The 15984-nt window shown below is 43.1% G+C and overlaps 1 non-coding gene across 1 annotated transcript; it reads left to right on the forward strand.

Annotated features, from left to right (window-relative positions):
* Positions 1 to 14648: 14648 nt before the first annotated feature.
* Positions 14649 to 14731, forward strand: trnal-cag (transfer RNA leucine (anticodon CAG)). Its single transcript has one exon. It is a non-coding gene; the product is annotated as a tRNA-Leu (tRNA).
* Positions 14732 to 15984: the final 1253 nt, after the last annotated feature.

Raw genomic sequence — 15984 nt, forward strand, 5'->3', positions numbered from 1 at the left:
TATAGAGAGAGGGAGAGAAGACAGAGCCAGAGAGGGAGAGAAGACAGAGCCAGAGAGGGAGAAAGAGAGAGAGAGAAATAGGAAAAACAGAGAGAGAGAGAGAAAGAATGGGGAGCAGGTCTTTTCCCAAGCCTTGCAGCAGTAGTCCAATTAAAGGCGATTTCTCTCACTGCACATCTGAGGCCCTTGAAGCCGCGCGGTCAGTTGGTGCAGTTTGGGAAGAAGAGGAGGGAAAGAAGAGGAGGAGGAGGAGGGAGGGGATGTTGTCAGCATGTTGAATGCAGGGCCAGTGGAGGGGTTGGTGGGGAGGGTGTATGTATGTATGTGTGTGTGTGTGTGTGTGTGTGTGTGTGTGTGTGTGTGTGTGTGTGTGTGTGTGTGTGTGTGTGTGTGTGTGTGTGTGTGTGTGTGTGTGTGTGTGTGTGTGTGTGTGCATGCTCGTATATGTAAATGTCTTTGCATGTGTAATCCTGTATGTGTGTGTGTGCATATATGCGTGTACACCTGTGTATGTGTGCGAATTTCCGTATATACCCGTATGTGTGTGTGTGTGTGAAGGGGATGTGTGCATACACAGTGGGACAGTCGCAGCTCTGTGGAACATGACTGGGGCACGCAGATGTGTGAGTCTCTCTGGACTAAGCCTTGCCAAGGCCTACTGTGAGGGGTCACGACCTTTACAGAATCAGTGCTCCTGCATGTCAGAACTAATAAAGGTCAAGGTTCCACCAACACCAGCTGCATGGAGGGAGAGAGGGAGGGAGGGCGAGAGAGAGAGGTAGAGGTAGAGAGGGCGGGAGAAAGAGAGGGGGGAATAGAGAGAGGGAGGGAGAGAGAGGGAAGGGGAGAGGAAGGAAGAGAGAGCGATAGAGAGTGAGAGAGACGGAGAGATTCGGCGAGGTGAGAGAGAGAGTGTGATAGTAGAGAGAGGGGGAGAGAGAGGGAGAGAAAGAAAGAAAGAAAGAAAGAAAGAAAGAAAGAAAGAAAGAAAGAAAGAAAGAGGGGGGAGAGATGGAGAGAGGGAAGGAAAGAGGCTAGGCAGAGAGGGAGAGGGGGGGTTCACACACTGAAGCCCCCACAGCTGTCTGGGAAGTAAAGAGTAGAGAGGGGCTTGGAGATCTCCTCCCGGCAGCTCAGTGGACACTACAGAGAGTGTTAAGTGGGGGAGCTTCGAGCCACAGGGCTTAACACAGGTGCTAGTGCAGCAGAGCACACAGGGGGTGAGTAGAGTATAGTCTTTAGAGCTCTGTCATTATTACCGCCACCTCTCTGGTTGATTCTCATTGTCTTTGTCGACGTGTGATTGTGTGTGATTAACGAGCGGGGGGGATGGGAGCGGGAGGGAAGGGAAAGAACTTTTCGGCTGGTGAGAGAATTGATTTGTGAGGAATCAGTGGAACTGATTGGTAGATTTAGGTGAAACTTCTGCGATATCAATGGATGAGTATTGATCTAGTGATGTGATAGACAGTGAAGCAAGTGGAAAATTGGGTATTACGTCATCGCTAGCTAACGTTTGGTTCACTTGTGGTTTGTTAATTAACAAATAACAGAGGGAGGCAGAGGGACAGACAGGGCAGGAGAGGGTGAAAGGAGAGGGAGGGTGAAAGGAGAGAGGGGACAGGAGAAGGTGAACGGAGAGAGGGCAGGAGAAGGTGAAATGAGAGAGGGCAGGAGAAGGTGAAAGGGGAGAGAAAGGGCAGGAGAAGGTGAAAGGAGAGAGAGAGGGCAGGAGAAGGTGAAAGGAGAGAGAGAGGGCAGGAGAAGGTGAAAGGAGAAAGAGAGGGCAGGAGAAGGTGAAAGGAGAAAGAGAGGGCAGGAGAAGGTGAAGGGAAAGCGAGAGGGCAAGATAAGGTGAAAGGAGAGAGAGGGCAGGAGAAGGTGAAAGGAGAGAGAGAGAGTGCAGGGGAGGGTGAAGGTTAGAGAGAGAGTGTGTAATCCAGCTTTACTGAGACATGCCGTGAATTTGATTAAGATCTCAGGCTGTTTTAGGCTATTTCTTCACATTATAAGTGCATCAATGCACACACGGCAGAAGGCTATAAGTGTGAATGTTCCAAAACGCAATCAATTATCTGGAAAACACTGTTCTCAAAAGTGACCGCAAATGCAATTATACATATAATGCTTAATATAAAGGGGATTTTTTTATTTGTGAAAATTATCTTCCCTAAACATGAAACTCACACGCCACCTATATATGCCAGTTAGGCTCTACACCGGTTGTAAAGCTTAGTTTTAAGAAGTTATTTGGCCACTTTAGTTGTGATACGAACCTTATCAAAACATATAGGCCTATGGGCTAGGCTACATGAGGTGTGATACTATGTTTTGAAAAAAAAAAAAAAAGGTATTGCACTGTTTCTTGCCTTACTGAACACGATGGGCATCATTCACAAGTGATAATACATCATTCACAAGTGATAGGCTAATATTGTCACCCATCAGACTATTCTTAATTTAATGTCGTTTTTACACATACTAAATGATATATGTGTGAAATTAGTTTTGATTTAGAATGGACCTGGACCGTTATCATTCACCTGTCTCGGAACAGGGGCATGGGGAATAAAATACATGTCATCTATGTACTTAAATAGCGAATGGAGGACTTTTTTCCTGTGGTTCATTTTCATGCCAGCCAGGTAGGCTATACTCCTGTTTTAAAGCAAACCAATGTGTTTGATATTAGGAAAATTAATAAATGAATATAGTAGGCCTACGCTAAATAAAGAAGATCAGACCCTCCTCTTTTTAGTAGAGGCCATCACTCTGTTTTCTCCCGCAATTGCATAGCCTATAGAAATGTTGATGCAACGTGAGCTCACGGGCTATCATAAAGTGTTTGATTTGATTTTCGAAAACATTTGCATTGATGTCAGAGTGATTAGAGGGACAATAGAGTGCTGAGTACCAGGCAGTTAGGAAGTTTGGTAGGCTGCTAACGACCATCAGCAGCATCAGAGCTTGGAGAAGCCTAATTACCGTGATTAAACGGTCATGTGGAATTTGACTGCGGGTCATGACTCGTGACCGCCTTAGTGACGGTAATACGGTCACCGTAGCAGTCCTAATCTCAGCTCCATGGCAAAGTAAACTTTTGAGCAAGTCACCCATAAATCATCCTCCTAGTGTGTGTGTGTGTGTGTGTGTGTGTGTGTGTGTGTGTGTGTGTGTGTGTGTGTGTGTGTGTGTGTGTGTGTGTGTGTGTGTGTGTGTGTGTGTGTGTGTGTGTGTGTGTGTGTATCCACTCATGGTAGCACTTTATTTGACAGAAATTACCTAGTACTTACTTGGAAACTGCATAGTAACATGGTAATTACAAAGGAATAACCTATTAATTACTTTACTGTGTCTTTGGGACTTGTTGCAATAGTCACCATTTGGCACTATTTGGTTTCAGGTAGTTACAGTTAATTGTGTTCAATTAATTGGAGTAAGCACCAGAAAGTACTCATTGATACCTTATAATTTACCAGGTAAACACCAATTAATTACTTCACCGTAAAATAAACTACTAGCCCAGTCATATTAGCCAACCAGTCTCCTTCAACTCCGTCCCAGTCTGTTTCTCTGTCGACTGTTGTGCCAGGGATGTCTGGTTGGCGGTCGCTGACAGTGCCACTTTGTGCCTGCCCAGATGCCAGCTTCCTCTGCCACCATTCTGGCTCTACTCTGAGACAGTGATCAGCCATTACGGGTATGAGACGGTGATCAGCTGTCTGTGCCACTGTGTGCCAGTCGACTCCAGCAGACAGACGGTTTCCTCTGTAAACTCACGATCCTGAGACGGTGGTGATGAGGATGGTGTACCACGGTGTGTGATGCCACCAAGTCTAGGTCAATAAGACGCTCACTGGCTGACTGACATTGTTTGTCCGTCTGCTGATTCTAAAGGCGTTTTCTAGACTAGAGATGACCTCTTTGTGCTGTTATGACGTTTTTTTTCAACGTGCACACACAGCAGCATAATTTCCCTTCTCATTCTCAATTCACAAAGCACGCATGCATTCACCCACCCACACACGCGCACACACACACACGCACACACACACACACACACACACACACACACACCACACACACACACACACACACACACACACACACGCACACACGCACACACACACACACACGCACACACGCACACACACGCACACGCACACACACGCACACACACACACGCACATACACACACACACACACACACACACACACACGCAAACAATTCAGATCATTGATGTTTGTCAGCTTTTCAATTACCTGAAATATTCGCTCAAATAAATCTAAATTAATTGCATTTAAGTGCTACATTTGTTAATAGTTTGGTAGAGATAAATAAAAGATTATCAAAGCAACATTAAAATATGAATTAAGTTCCAAATCATTCGGAGTAATTGAACTCAACATTGAATACATTTGTATTTGAATGATTATAATATTAAATCAAATCAAATGTATTCGTCACATACACAGTTTACAGCAGGTATAAAAGGTTCAGCAAAGCGCTTATGTGCTAGCGCCTTCAACAACGCATTAATCAGAAAGAACAATGAAAAGAGTCACGTCAAAAACAACAAGTAATAGAAGCAATATACACATATAAAGATATAAAGTGGGTAGTGGAATCAATAGTATATATTAGAACAGCGGTGTTGACTGTGAGTGTGTGTGCCATTTGTCAGCTATGAGTGCTCTTGTGTGTGTGTGTGTTTATGCATGTTTGTGTGTGTGTTTTGTGTGTTATTTTGTGTGTAAGGGTTGGATGTGTGGGTAGTCAGTGTAGATACTTTCTAAGGTGCGTATAGTCTCGCCGATGAAAATAGTCTCTTAGGTGCAGGTATAATTAAAGTAATAGTAATAGAATTGAACACAACACCAAATTTGAGGGGGACACTAATGGCCAAATGCATATATTATAATATATTTCCATGAATTCAACATAATTCATATAGTTAATTAAATATGTGCAACAAACAACAGCTTCTATATTTATTTCTAGGTCTGTGGCCTCTCAGTTTTAATGTTGGCTTGCTGTTGGTTGGTTGGTCCGGGACTCTGCATGGAGAAATGCAGAGAATGCAACTGGTGGCAGAACACAGAGTTACAGCGCCACCTACAGTCCTCCGAGCAGTAGAACCTCACTCTCTCTCTACTCCAGTCTAGTAGTAGACAGTGAACAGTGAATAATACACTGGGACATTTCAGTCAGCAGACATTACCAGTTCTGGCCTAGTTCTTGAATTCCATACTCTTCAGATTCTTTATTTATTATTTATTTTCTTGTATGTATGTATGTATGTATGTATGTATGTATGTATGTCTGTATGTCTGTCTGTCTGTCTGTCTGTCTGTCTGTCTGTCTGTCTGTCTGTCTGTCTGTCTGTCTGTCTGTCTGTCTGTCTGTCTGTCTGTCTGTCTGTCTGTCTGTCTGTCTGTCTGTCTGTCTGTCTGTCTGTCTGTCTGCCTGTATGTATGTATGTACAGTGAGCTCCAAAAGTATTGGGACAGTGACACATTTTTTGTTGATTTGTCTCTGTACTCCAGCAGTTTGGACTTGAAATTATACAGAGTAAGTTACAGAGGCACAAATATCAACCCCCCCCCCCAAAAAAAATGCTAACCTCCCATGTTATTGTAATGGTGAGAGGTTAGCATGTCTTGGGGGTATGATATAAAATGCTAACCTCCCATGTTATTGTAATGGTGAGAGGTTAGCATGTCTTGGGGGTATGATATTTGTGCATCTGTAACTTTCTCCCTTATCATTATTCAGGATTTATTCAAGACTGTCCATAATCATGGTAGCATCCACATTAATGTAGGAGTGTTTAGAAACATATTCTATTCTTATTTACAAAAAAAGTGACTACAAAAGGACACAATACATGATTTACCATTCATTTCTATTGGGCACAAAATGATATGAAACACAACCAAAACAAACAGCATATGCATCCAACAAGTTTGTAGTCGTAAGCTTGATGTAATCATTGCGTGCTAGGAATATTGGACCAAATACTAAACTTTTGACTACTTTAATACACATATAAGTGAATTAGCCCCAATACTTTTAGTCCCCTAAAATGTGTATGGATGAAAATACAATCCAATAAAAGCTGGCAGTCTGCACTTTAAACTCATAGTCATTGTATCATTTCAAATCCAAAGTTATGGAGTACAGAGCCAAAACAACAACAGAATTGTCACTGTCCCAACACTTTTGAAGCTTGCTGTATGTGCATGAGACGTGCATGTATTAGAATGGCTCAAAGTCATATCACGACCACATCAAATCATTTGGTCCTTACAGTATAGTAATCCAAATCGTATCAGAATGGTTTACAAAATGGTTGGAGGTCAAAATGGAAGTGATATGGCTCTCCGTTCGGTTCAAATATATAAAGCATGTTTTTGTTTGTTTGGACAAAAAAAAATGCACAAACAGAAACAGAAAAATAGAGGGCCTCGCGGCGTCGTTCTAGTTTGTTTTTGTTTTCACAGCACAGCGGAGTCAACGAGGGTTCACAAGTATCTGTGAGGCTGCGCTGTCACATTTCATTATGTCTCTCTCGTCCCCTCTCTCTCTTTCTCTCTACTGTACTCCCCCAGTAACATCAGGCGTTCTCTCTCTCGTTCTCTCGCTCTTTCTCTCTCTCTCTTTCTCTCTCTCTCTACTGTACTCCCCCAGTAACATCAGGCTTTCAATTCAATTCAAGGGGCTTTATTGGCATGGGAAACATATATTTACATTGTCAAAGTAAGTGAAATGGATAAACAAAAGTAAAATAAACAAAAAAAAGTGAACAGTAAATATTACACTCACAAGTTCCAAAATAATTATGTCTATATACAGTGTTGTAACGATGTGCAAATACTTTATGTACAAAAGGGAAAATATATAAACATAAATATCGGTTGAATTTACAATGGTTTTTTTCTTCACGGTTGCTCTTTTCTTGTGACAACAGGTCACAAATCTTGCTGCTGTGATTGCACACTTGATATTTCACCAAAAAGATACCTCTCTCATCGTCACTCAATGCCTAGGTTTACCTCCACTCTACTCACATCCTACCATACCCTTGTCTGTACACTATGCCCTGAATCTATTCCACCATGCCCAGAAATCTGCTCCTTTAATTCTCTGTTCCCAACGCACTAGATGACCAGTTCTTATAGCCTTTAGCCGTACCCTTATCATACTCCTCCTCTGTTCCTCTAGTGATGTAGAGGTTAACCCAGGCCCTGTAGCCCCCAGTAATAAACCTATTCCCCAGGTGCTCTCATTTGTTGACTTCTGTAACCGTAAAAGCCTTGGTTTCATGCATTTTAACATCAGAAGCATCCTCCCTAAGTTTGTTTTAATCACTGCTTAAGTACACTCCGCCAATCCTGGTGGCCTAGTCGTGTCTGAATCCTGGCTTAGGAAGGCCACCAAAAATTCTGAAATTTCCATCCCCAACTATAGCATTTTCTGTCAAGATAGAACTGCCAAAGGGGGCGGAGTTGCAATCTACTGCAGCGATAGCCTGCAGAGTTCTGTCATACTATCCAGGTCTGTGCCCAAACAGTTTGAGCTTCTACTTTTAAAAATCCACCTTTCCAGAAATAAGTCTCTCACTGTTGCCGCTTGTTATCGACCCCCCTCAGCCCCCAGCTGTGCCCTGGACACCATATGTGAATTGATTGCCCCCCATCTATCTTCAGAGTCCGTACTGTTAGGTGACCTAAACTGGGATATGCTTAACACCCCGGCCGTCCTACAATCTAAGCTAGATGCCCTCAATCTCACACAAATTATCAAGGAACCTACCAGGTACAACACTAAATCTGTAAACATGGGCACCCTCATAGATATCATCCTGACCAACCTGCCCTCTAAATACACCTATGCTGTCTTCAACCAGGATCTCAGCGATCACTGCCTCATTGCCTGCGTCTGTAATGAGTCCGCGGTCAAACGACCACCCCTCATCACTGTCAAACGCTCCTTCAAATACTTCAGCGAGCAGGCCCTTCTAATCAACCTGGCCCGGGTATCCTGGAAGGATATTGACCTCATCCTGTCAGTAGAAGATGCCTGGTTGTTCTTTAAAAGTGCTTTCCTCACAATCTTAAATAAGCATGCACCTTTCAAAAAATGTAGTACTAAGAACAGATATAGCCCCTGGTTCACTCCTGACTTGACTGCCCTTGACCAGCACAAAAACATCCTGTGGCGTACTGCATTAGCATCGAATATCCCCTGCGATATGCAGCTTTTCATGGAAGTCAGAAACCAATACACACAGTAAGTCAGGTTAGCAAAGGCTAGCTTTTTCAAACAGAAATTTGCATCCTGTAGCACTAATTCCAAAAAGTTTAGGGACACTGTAAAGTCCATGGAGAATAAGAGCACCTCATCTCAGCTGCCCACTGCACTGAGGCCAGGAAACACTGTCACCGCCAATAAATCCACGATAATCGAGAATTTCAATAAGCATTTTTCTACGGGGGTAGCCATGCTAGGGGTAGCCACGCTTTCCACCTGGCTACCCCTACCCCTGCCAACAGCTCTGCACCCCCCACAGGAACTTGCCCCCCCCCCCCCCCCGCTTCTCCTTCACCCAAATCCAGATAGCTGATGTTCTGAAAGAGCTGCAAAATCTGGACCCTTACAAATCACCTGGGCTAGACAATCTGGACCCTCTCTTTCTAATTATTATCCGCTGCAATTGTTGCAACCCCTATTACTAGCCTGTTCAACCTCTCTTTCGTATCGTCTGAGATCCCTAAAGATTGGAAAGCTGCCGCGGTCATCCCCCTCTTCAAAGAGGGAGACACTCTAGACCCAAACTGTTACAGACCTATATCTATCCTGCCCTGCCTTTCTAAAGACTTCGAAAGCCAAGTTAACAAACAGATCACCGACAATTTCGAATCCCACCGTACCTTCTCCGCTATGGAATCTGGTTTCCGAGCTGGTCATGGGTGCACCTCAGCCACGCTCGAGGTCCTAAAAGATATCATAACCGCCATCGATAAAAGACAGTACTGTGCAGCCGTCTTCATCGACCTGGCCAAGGCTTTCGACTCTATCAATCACCACATTCTTATCGGCAGACTCAACAGCTTTGGTTTCTCAAATAACTGCCTCGCCTGGTTCACCAACTACTTCTCAGATAAAGTTCAGTGTGTCAAATCGGAGGGCCTGTTGTCCGGACCTCTGGCAGTCTCTATGGGGGAGCCACAGGGTTCAATTCTTGGGCCAACTCTTTTCTCTGTATATATCAATGATATCGCTCTTGCTGCTGGTGATTCTCTGATTCACCTCTACACAGACGACACCATTCTGTATACTTCTGGCCCTTCTTTGGACACTGTGTTGACTAACCTCCAGACGAGCTTCAATGCCATACAACTCTCTTTCCGTGGCCAACTAAATGCAAGTAAAACTAAATGCATGCTCTTCAACTGATCGCTGCCCGCACCCACCCGCCCGATTAGCATCACTACTCTGGACGGTTCTGACTTAGAATATGTGGACAACTACAAATACCTAGGTGTCTGGTTAGACTGTAAACTCTCCTTCCAGACTCACATTAAGCATCTCCAATCCAAAATTAAATCTAGAATCTTCCTATTCACAACAAAGCCCCCTTGTAAAACTGACTATCCTACCGATCCTTGACTTCGGCGATGTCATTTACAAATTGGATGTAGTCTATCACAGTGCCATCCGTTTTGTCACCAAAGCCCCATATACTACCCACCACTGCAACCTGTATGCTCTCGTTGTCTGGCCCTCGCTTCATATTCATTGCCAAACCCATTGGCTCCAGGTCATCTATAAGTCTTCGCTAGGTAAAGTCCCACCTTATCTCAGCTCACTGGTCACCATAGCAACACCCACCCGTAGCACGCGCTCCAGCAGGTATATTTCACTGGTCATCCCCAATGCCAACACTTCCTTTGGCTGCCTTTCCTTCCAGTTCTCTGCTGCCAATGATTGGAACGAATTGCAAAAATCACTGAAACTGGAGTCTTCCCTCACTAACTTTAAACATCAGTTGTCAGAGAAGCTTACCGATCATTGCACCTGTACACAGCCCATCTGTAATAGGCCACCCAACTACCTCATCCCCATATTGTAATTTATTTTTGCTCTTTTGCACCCCAGTATCTCTACTTGCACATCATCGTCTACACAGCTATCACTACAGTATTAATACTAAATTGTAATTATTTCGCCACTATGGCCTATTTATTGCCTTACCTCCCTAACCTTTCTACATTTGCACAAACTGTATATAGATTTTTTTCTATTGTGTTATTGACTGTACGTTTGTTTATCCCATATGTAACTCTGTGTTGTTTTTGTCACACTGCTTTGCTTTATCTTGGCTGGTCGCAGTTGTAAATGAGAACTTGTTCTCAACTAGCCTACCTGGTTAAGTAAAGGTGAAATAAAAACATTAAAAAACTCGCACATCATCATCTACACATCTATCACTCCAGTGTTAATGCTAAATAGTAATTATTTCGCCACTATGGCCTATTTATTGCCTTTCTACATTTGCACACACTGTATATTGATTTTTCTATTGTGCTATTGACTGTACGTTTGTTTATCCCATGTGTATCTGTGTGTTGTTGTTTGTGTCACACTGCTTTGCTTTATCTTGGCCAGGTTGCAGTTGTAAATGACAATTGTTCTCAACTGGCCTACCTGGTTAAATAAAGGTGAAATAAAAAAATAAAATAAAAAATATGGGAGTTTATCAAAATTGGATTTGTTTCTTTTCTCAAATTCTTTGAGGGTCTGTGTAATCTGAGGGAAATATGTGTCTTTAATATGGTCATACATTTGGCAGGAGGTTAGGAAGTGCAGCTCAGTTTCCACCTCATTTTGTGGGCATTGTGCACATAGCCTGTCTTCTTCTTCTCAATAGCAAGACTATGTTTTTTCTCTCTTACTCTCTCTCTCTCTCTCTCTCTCTCTCTCTTCCCTCTACTATTCTCTTTTGCTCTCTCCCTCCCTTTCTCTCTCTTTTTCTTTCCTCTCTCCCTCCCTCCCTTTCGCTCTCTCCCCCTTTATCTCTTCCCTCTCTCCCCTCCTTTTCTTCCCTCTCTCCCTCTCTCCCTCCCTCGCTCTCTACTGTACTTCCCAGTACCATCAGGCATAAAAGCTGTTATACCGTATCATCCTCCCATTCACTTCTTCTCATCCTCTTCTCTTCTCCGCCGTCCCTAAAACACTCACTCTTTCAACAAATCCTCCTTTCTCTTTACAAACTTCCCCTCTCAACTCTTCAGACCTCTCCCCTGCGCTATCTTTAGCTCTAACTGAGCCATCCCCTCCTCTCCTCCTCCAAGCCGCTCTCCCCCCTCCTCCTCCCCTTACCCCTGCCAGTTTGTCTTGTGTCCTGTCTGCCCTGGGGGGTCGTGACCCCATTGACCTTTGGGTGACTTCTGCTGGGTAGCTTCTCAGTCATCTGCAGCTGTGGTCCTGCCAAAATCTGGATAATCCTATCACACTGTCATCACTGTTGAGAGAGGCAGGGCGGATCAGGGCAAGGCATGGCAGGTGAAGTGTGTGTCTGTGTGTGTGTTTGTGTGTTTATTCATGTCCACATGTGTGTGTGTATGTGTTAATGATTACTTATCAACAGACAAATAATATAAATATAAAATATAAACTAGCTGACAGAAAGTGAGTGAGTGCTACGTATTACAGTGCAAATGGGAAGTATTCAGATACTTTGACTTATTCAGGTTCAGACCTCCCTCATCAATTTACGCCCCCCCCAAAAGGAAATATCACATTTACATAAGTATTCAGACCCTTTACTCAGCTGAAGCACTTTGGCAGTGATTACAGCCTCAAGTCTTCTTGGGTATGACGCGACAAGCCTGGCACACCTGTATTTGGGGAGTTTTCCCATTATTTTCTGCAGATCCTCTCAAGCTCTGTCAGGTTGGTCATTGCTGCACAGCTATTTTCATGTCTCTCCAGAGATGTTCGATCGGGTTCAAGTTCCGGCTCTGGCTGGGCCACTCAAGGACATTCAGAGACTTGCCATGAAGCCACTCCTGCGTTGTCTTAGATGTGTGCTTAGGGTCGTTGTCCTGTTGGAAGGTGAACCTTCGCCCCAGTCTGAGGTTCTGAGCAATCTGGAGCAGGTTTTCATCAAGGATCTCTCTGTGCTTTGCTCCGTTCATCTTTCCCTCGATCCTGACTAGTCTCACAGTCCCTGCCACTGAAAAACATCCCCACAGCATGATGCTGCCACCCATGCTTCACCGTAGGGATGGTGCCAGGTTTCCTCCAGACATGACGCTTGGCATTCAAGCCAAAGAGTTCAATCTTGTTTTCATCAGACCAGAGAATCTTGTTTCTCATGGTCTGAGAGTCCTTTAGGTGCCTTTTGGCAAACTCCAAGTGGGCTGTCATGTGCCTTTTACTGAGGAGTGGCTTCCGTCTGGGCCACTCTACCATAAAGACCTGATGGTGGAATGCTGCAGAAATGGTTGCCCTTCTACAAGGTTCTCTCATCTCCACAGAGGAACTCTGGAGCTCTGTCACTTCCCTGACCAAGGCTCTTCTCCCCTGATTACTCAGTTTGGCCAGGTGGCCAGCTCTAGGAAGTGTCTTGGTGGTTCAAAACTTCTTCCATTTAAGAATGATGAAAGCCACTGTGTTCTTGGGGATCCTCAATGCTGCAGAAATGTTTTGGTACCCTTCCCCAGATCTGTGCCTCGGCACAATCCTGTCTCGGAGCTCTATGGACAATTCCTTCGACCTCATGGCTAGGTTTTTGCTCTGACATGCACTGTCAACTGTGGGACCTTAAATAGACAGGTGTGTGCCTTTCCAAATCATGTCCAATCAATTGAATTTACCACAGGTGGACTCCAATCAAGTTATAGAAACATCTCAAGGATGATCAATAGAAGCAGGTTGCACCTGAGCTCAATTTTGAGTCTCATAGCAAAGGGTCTGAATATTTATGTAAATAAGGTATTTCTGTTTTTAATTTTGCAAACATTTCAAATAAACTGCTTTCGCTTTGTCATTCTGGGGTATTGTGTGTAGATTGATGAAAAAAAATATTTAATACATTTTAGAATAAGGCTGTAACGCAACAAAATGTGGAAAAGGGGAAGGGGTCTGAATACTTTCCGAATGCACTGTATACTGTACATTGACGTACTCTTCCCAAACGAACCCGTAGCTATCTGGGGCATTAGTCCTAGTTTCATGACTATGATAAGCCAGCCAGCTGCAGTTGGCATCACCAGATGCTCGCCTTGTGCCCTGGTCCATCCATAGCCTGCTGCCTCCATACAAAGCAATAAACAACTTGTAATCACACACACACACACCCAGATGACAGATGCTCGGTGGAGTGTGTGTGTCCTCAATCGGCGCATCAGATCGTTATCCCCTACACCCAGTGAGTTCTGTATTATCACCACAGACTATCAACACACAGATTCTGCTGCCTCTGTGGCTGCACCGTCCCTGCCCCATCCCCCATCCCCTCTCTCTCTCCTCTCTCACTCTTCCTCTATCTCTCTCTCTCCCTCTTGCCTTCTGCCCTCTCCTACCCCCTGTTTCTCTCTCCATCTATATCTCTCTTACTCTCTCTCTCTCTCGCTCTTCCTCTATACCCCTCCCCTCTCTCCCCACTCTCTCTCTCTCGCTCTCTCGTCTTCCCTCTCTCTCCCTCTTGCCTTCTGCCATCTCCCACCTCCCGTTCATCCCTCCATCTATATCTCTCTTAGTCTCTCTCTCTGTCTGTCTCTCTCACTCTTGGGCATAAGATGCATTACATCTGTGCTTGTAAATAGACATGTATAACAACACGTTGATATTAGGGGTAAATCTCTGGGCAGGGCCGGGAAAGGGCGGGATTGGTTAGGATTCCAGATGATTGAGTAATGGAGAGATTTGAGGATAAAAAATAAAGTTGTTTTGTTGTGAGCAGTCTGAATACATCAAGTGAGGATGGATGATGAAGTGATAGTTCAGCGATTTGACACATTTAGATATTTTGTCAAGGTAAGGAAACAAATTTCGAAAACATGTAAAATCGCTGAACTATTCCTTTAAGGCTAGCTGACCCAGAAAAGACATGATGGTGATAATAAACAAACAGTTCATAAGTTCATTTCTCCAACAATGCAACTTCTCACCCCTGATGTTGAGTCCATATGGCATCCAATGAGTGAGGTCAAAAACAAGACATGGTAGGCCTGTTATTAAAAATAGAAAATGTTGGCCTATAATAAAAATAGAACATGAAAATGGGTTCATTTTCAGTGTCCTACGCATCATCCCTAAGCCATAAGCTACATCAATGACTTATTATAATAACAATATTATCTTGTATATTATTAACTAAAGAATTATCCATCTTAGCACGTTTTTATTCTAGTCCAGTAGTAACATATCTCATTCCATTGAAGTCGGTTCTGAAATCGCCAGATAGACCCCAGTGTTGATTCCCAACGTAAACATTTGAAGCAGAGACAGTCGCTAATATATGTTTTGCAATATAATGTCAATGTTCAGACTCTCAAAAGGATGTACGAACCCAGTGTGTTAAAACACGTGCTGATCAAAAGCAATCATATTTGGAATATTTTACAAAGATTTGTGTGTCAGGATGGCCGAGCGGTCTAAGGCGCTGCGTTCAGGTCGCAGTCTCCCCTGGAGGCGTGGGTTCGAATCCCACTTCTGACATCTCCTTTTGCGCTAATTCTGAGAAAAGAGATCGAATGATAGTGCTAATTTCTCGTATTTTTTTTTTTTTTTTTACCTCTATTCGTTTCATTGCACAACATTTATTCGTGTTACATAATCAACATAAATATGAGAAATCAATCAAGTTCAGAATTATAATGAATTAACATTTTGTCTTGTGCAATAACTATTGCAATAATTGGTGTAGACCAATATCTTCACCAGGCTGTCTGAATAAATGTTTGTATAGTTATTAATCTTATAATTCGTTTATTTGAACATATTGATGTAAAAAAGTATTTTCCTATATATATATTCTTCATGTTTCAATAAACAAATATGTATAAATAAATAATTATACAACTAACAAAAACATCTGAAAACAGCAACAACATGTATATTTATTTTGCAGCAATCAATGTAAATAGAGTCTTATTTCGTATGCAAAAATATTAGATGAGTTGGTCGAATAGCCTAATTCTAAAACTAAACAATTTTATGGAACTTCTAGAAATTGGCCATGGACAACCTCTAACAATTGTTATAATGGCGCGCCTTTTATCAACTACAAAGGTGTAGAACCATGAATAGTTCTGAAATAATTCTGAACATGTTTTATCAAAATATTTTCCTCATAATTCCCCCCGACGTGTATAACCTTGTGATCCTTCCAAAGCGATATCATTTTCTTAAATTAATTCCATGTTGCTTATGGCTTTAAAATAATGAATCGAATGTGTCACAATGGTTTGCTTTGATAAAAGATAGATAATGCTCTAATGCATGGAATCAGTCTTTACAACGATTACAAAACGTTCAAATGGGAGCGAAAAATAACTGTGGATGGGTAGATTTTTTCGATTGACAATTTTGGCGCACAACAGGTAAAGTGTATGGGGGGGTAGGCTAATAGTGACTTTGTGACTATATTCAACTGTGCTAGCCTTTCTTTGTGTTAAATGTTACCAACTCATTAGTGATTCAGGAAAAACATCATATAACAGTTTTTAATAACTAGCCTACAGGCAGGTCAACTAAGGTTAGGCCTACACCTCAATACGCTCTCTCCACCTATTTGTTCCACCTATTTGTTTATGCGCCCAGTAGTGCTCCACAAGTCTTTCACTGGGATAATGTCCCCTGCTAATGCCAACAGACAGCGATGATATTATGTGACAATTTCACCTTTACCACCCAGCTGTAATTGATGTAACAATGTGCCACGTATCCACGGTGGCCAGGAAGGGTGGAGT

The sequence above is a fragment of the Salmo salar genome, chromosome 07 (assembly GCF_965601325.2).
Source record: "Salmo salar chromosome 07, fSalSal1, whole genome shotgun sequence".
Taxonomy (NCBI): Eukaryota; Metazoa; Chordata; class Actinopteri; order Salmoniformes; family Salmonidae; genus Salmo; species Salmo salar.